The following is a 5000-nucleotide window of genomic DNA, read 5'->3' as shown; positions in this document are numbered from 1 at the left end:
GTCGTGATATTGGTACGCTGAATTAGTCAAACATAGCTGAGGCAACTCTTACATCATTTTCGCAACATGCCTGGCCGTAGCTGGCCGGAGTCCAGGTCAATGGTGTAAGAGTGTAGTGGTGGTGGTGTAAAGCCCCCCATAGACGCCGACATCCGCTGGTAGCGGGACGGATGACCTATCGCTGTGACCCGATCCCTGCGTTTATCGCAGATGATTTTTGCCCACATACGGGGAGATATTTTTTTAGGCGATCGGCGATCGGGGGCGTGGCAGTATAAAAAAGTGGACAATTTTTTTCGGATTTTCGCTGTTTTCACGTCGGATTCGTGATCAGCGTCAAATTTACAATAGGTTTGATACTAAGAACTGTGTGTTTACTCCAAAAATTGGTGATATTAGAAATAAATTTTAATTAATAGTGAGGCTACGATCCCAGTTACTGTCTGTTATTCTATCTTTCGTCTTGCGCACAATAGTGATTACTTCTCACTAAATTATATCAGTTAGACTGTTGAAGGAACGAAATTGACATCATTCCACGCTTTGTTATTGTATTAAGGCAGTCATTTTGGTAATTAGTTCTCACTAAATTATATCAATCAGACTTTTAACGTTCAAGGTTACTCGTAGTTTTGTGTGACGGTACGTTATTTCCGACTGGTGGATGTTGTGAGCATTTTACCTAAACTCATAGCATCAATAACCGTCCAAGATATTCCCATCATATGTAGCAATAGCTATAAGAGAGAGAGAGAGAGAGAGAGAGAGAGAGAGAGAGGGGAGAGAGAGAGGGGGGGGGGAGAGAGAGAGAGAAAGAGAAAGAGAGAAAAATTTACTTGCGCTATATATACCGCTATATTCAATAAAGGTGCTCAAATCACTTTATAAGGGTCTTTGGCCAACATAAAAACATGTTAGACGAGACATGACTGTTAAGCGATATTGCAATTGTTTCCCGACAGAGACGACGCTGTAAACAGCGAGGTACTCATTTTAACAGTGAACAAGGTGAGAGAATGCGAGTAAAGAGCCTTTTCCAAGGACTCAATTATGCGCCACTCAGAGCGGGACTCGAATCCAGTACCGTCCGATCCAAAGGCGATTGTCATTTCACAAGATCACATGCATAGCCGCACAAAAAAGTGATGAGAGAATAGATTCATATGTATTGAAGGAGGAGAGAGCGGATGGAGTGAGTAAAGTTCTTGGATATTTATAGAAGGAACCAAATTGACGTCACTCATCTCATTCTTATTGTTTTTAGACACCCATTTTTATGATTAGTTCTCATTAAAATATATCAGACTATAACGTTCAAGATTCCATGTAGATCTTTGGGCTGGAGTGATATTTCTGGCTGGCGGACTTTGTGAGTATTTTAATTTAACACAGAGCATCAATAGAAGGAATGAATTGGACGTTAGTCAACCGTTGTTATTGCTTTTAGACAGCATTTTATAATTAACTTATCACTAAGTTATATCAATCAGACAATGAACGTTCGCGTTTGCAGTTTTGTGTGTTAATATGTTTTTACCCGATGGAGATGTCGTGAGTATTTTTCCAATACGCATAACATCCATACATTTGCAATCCGATTTAAGTTTAAAAGCAACGTAGACCACGGAAATTTTTCAATTTTGTGGACAATAAAGATTTGTTATTTATCGTCATTATTATTATTATTATTATTATTATTATTATTATTATTATTATTATTATTATTATTATTATTATTATTATTATTATTATTATATTATTATTATTATTATCATTATTATTATTATTATTATTATTATTATTATTATTATTATTATTATTATTATTATTATTATTATTATTATTATTTATAAAACAAATCGACAGTGTTCCCGTGGCAGGTGAAACGGGTACTCCTCGGGACTACTCGCATTCGCACCCCCCCCCCCCCCCCCAACCACTACCGCCACCACACACACGCACACAGCTCTTTTTTTTTTTGGGGGGGGGGGGGGCGTTGTTTGTAGAGTATAATTCAGGGTTACAATGCCCACCCCTGTCATCACGTAGTCAAGGCTTTTTGGCATCTGCCAATCCCAAATGTCTGTGTCAAGGTCGACCGTCATGTCGCGTCAACGGGTGAGGAGGAAAAAAAAAAAAAAAAGAACTGGCATATTATTATATCATTACATTGAAAATTATGAAAACTATTTTTTAGTTTGTATGAAATCCTTTATAAATTTTACGATGATCAAGAACGAAACTTTTGCCATCTACCTCTTCCTGGCGCAACATTTATAAAAATATTATTTTAAAAAAATAATAACACAGCATTTATTTGGCGCAATATCCACGTGCTCAAAGCGCTTTACAAGGGGTCCCAAGGCAACAGCAATATTAAACTTGAAAGACGAGACATGACGCCTGTCAGGCGATGTGACATTTTTTCCTAACAAATTCAACGAACGGCCATGTACTCATTTTACACCTGAGTACGGTGAGAAAATGTTAGTAAAGAGCATTTTCCAAGGACTCAACTCTGCGCAACGCAGAGCGGGTCTCGAAACCTGAACCTTCCGATCTGGAAGCGAGAGTCATACCACAAAACAGGGAGGAGCACTGTTCTGTCGGCCACATAACCTCAATATTAATTAAATTTTATTTCTAATTTCATCAATTTTTGGAGTAAAAACATAGTTCTTGGTATCAAACCTATTGTAAATTCGACGCTGATCACGAATCTGACGTCAAAACAACGAAAATCCGAAAAAAAATTGTCCAATTTTTTATACTGCCACGCCCCCGATCGCCAATCGCCTCGAAAAATATTAAGCAAAGCGGGCTTTGTGAGCGATGGACCGTACCTAGGTTTATCGGCCAGGTATTTGGCCACACACATTGCGTTTTCACCCCAGTTTGCCTGATCGGGGTCTGGACCAGGATCATATCCGGGCGTGTATGGAGCCTTTTAGGTTTGTGGGATGGTATAGAGGTAGTGGCAGAGGTGGTGTTGATTTTACAAGTCAGAAAAAGGTAGGAGTGGGGTGGGTGGGGTTGGGATGAGAAGTACCTCGGTGGTGGGTATTATACTAGTTTGAGTGGCTGTTATGGCATAATAAATTGATAACCGAATTGAATTGTTGATGTAATATTAGGTATAGGAGTGACGTTGGTAAACTATTTAATACAAAGGCATAGACTACTATATTTAATACAAACATTCAAGAACAAAAAGAAAAAAAACAACAAACAAACAAAAAGAATAACGCTGGATGGGATAAATAGTCAAAAGTACTGCGATCAAATTGAGTTTCAAGGTAAATAATGCATTCTCTCTCCTCAGGAAATTTAAATTTTCACTGGAAGCAGCTTGCCTGACTTGGTACGCTTCACAGACTACCTTTTTATCTATGGTACGCTATGCCTAACACGTGTCCTTACATTCCGCTGTAATTTACGCGAGAAAAAATTGCAGTGTGAAAATTCTGTGAGATTGGTTTTGAAAATTGAGCTAATGTTTCTAATAAATTAAATATATTTAAAAAAAAAGAAAATATTTAAAATAATAAAATAAAATAATAATAATAAATAATAATAATATAATAATAATAATAATAATAATAATAATAATAATAATATATAATAATGATAATAATAATAATAATAATAATAATAATAATGATAATAATAATAATAATGATATGATAATAATAATAATGATAATAATATATAATAATGATAATATGATATGATGATGATGATGATGATGATGATGATGATGATGATGATGATGATGATGATGATAAGAATAATAATAATAATAATAATAATAATATTGATAATAATAAATGACGATACAATAAACGTAATGAGTCAAAAAGTATGACAAATAAAACTTCGGAAGAAAGTAAATGAAAGAAACCCATTGCTGCCGAAATTATGTTTAACCTCCAACATTGACTTAGAGTCTCAAATTGGCTTATAAACGAACAAACAAACAAAATGAAAAAGACGTATGAAATGGTGGTGAACCATTTTAGGCAATGTCTAGAGGAAAGATGGAATCGAAAAAAACATAATACCCCAACTTATAATGGAAATAAAAATGAGAAGAAAAGTTTCAGGAAAAGTAACGTACAACCTACAAGTAAAACAAAACAAGTTATACAACACGCTGTTTGAAATTATATAATTATGAGTTGCTGTATAAGGCATTTAAAGTATAAGTCCTGTATGCAGCCTTAAATAAGATAAGATAAGATAAGATAAGGTAAGATAATCTACAGAGAGGCGACGAGAACCAGTTCATTCGAACAGTGGGCTTGTTCTTATGTCGAGTAACTAGATAAACTTATTTACGAGTAAGAAGAGGCATTCCAGTCTTAAGCATAGGGAAAGAAAGGTACTAAAGAAAAAATGAAAATGGTCTTATGGGCTTTTATCTGCTTGGTCGGTTATAACCTAAAATGTACGTTAGTCTACAAATAATAGTCTTTTTTGTGTTATTTACAGAGGAAGAGAAAGAAAGAAGAAAGAAAGAAAGAAAGAAAGACGAATATATATATATATATATATATATATATATATATATATATATATATATATATATATATATAGAGAGAGAGAGAGAGAGAGAGAGAGAGAGAGAGAGAGAGAGATAATAAAGAAAATTGTCTTATGCATGAGCTTTTAACAGACAGAGATTTGGTAGGCTATAGCCTAAAAATGTGCGTTGATCAACAAATGATAGGGTGTTTTGTCTATCTATCTATCTATCTATCTATCTATCTATCTATCTATCTATCTATCTATCTATCTATCTATCTATCTATCTATATATCTATCTATCACTTTCTTTCTTACTCTCTGTTTAATGACAGAGAGTAAGAAAGAAAGTGATAGATAGATAGATAGATAGATAGATAGATAGATAGATAGATAGATAGATAGATAGATAGATAGATCGATAGATAGATAGATAGATAGATAGATAGATAGATAGATAGATAGATAGATAAGAT

Source organism: Berghia stephanieae, chromosome 1, assembly GCF_034508935.2.
Source record: "Berghia stephanieae isolate SIO BIC M18660-M18661 chromosome 1, UCSD_Bste_1.3, whole genome shotgun sequence".
Taxonomy (NCBI): domain Eukaryota; kingdom Metazoa; phylum Mollusca; class Gastropoda; order Nudibranchia; family Aeolidiidae; genus Berghia; species Berghia stephanieae.
The sequence above is the reverse complement of the archived record's forward strand: the minus strand, read 5'-3'. Positions refer to the sequence as shown.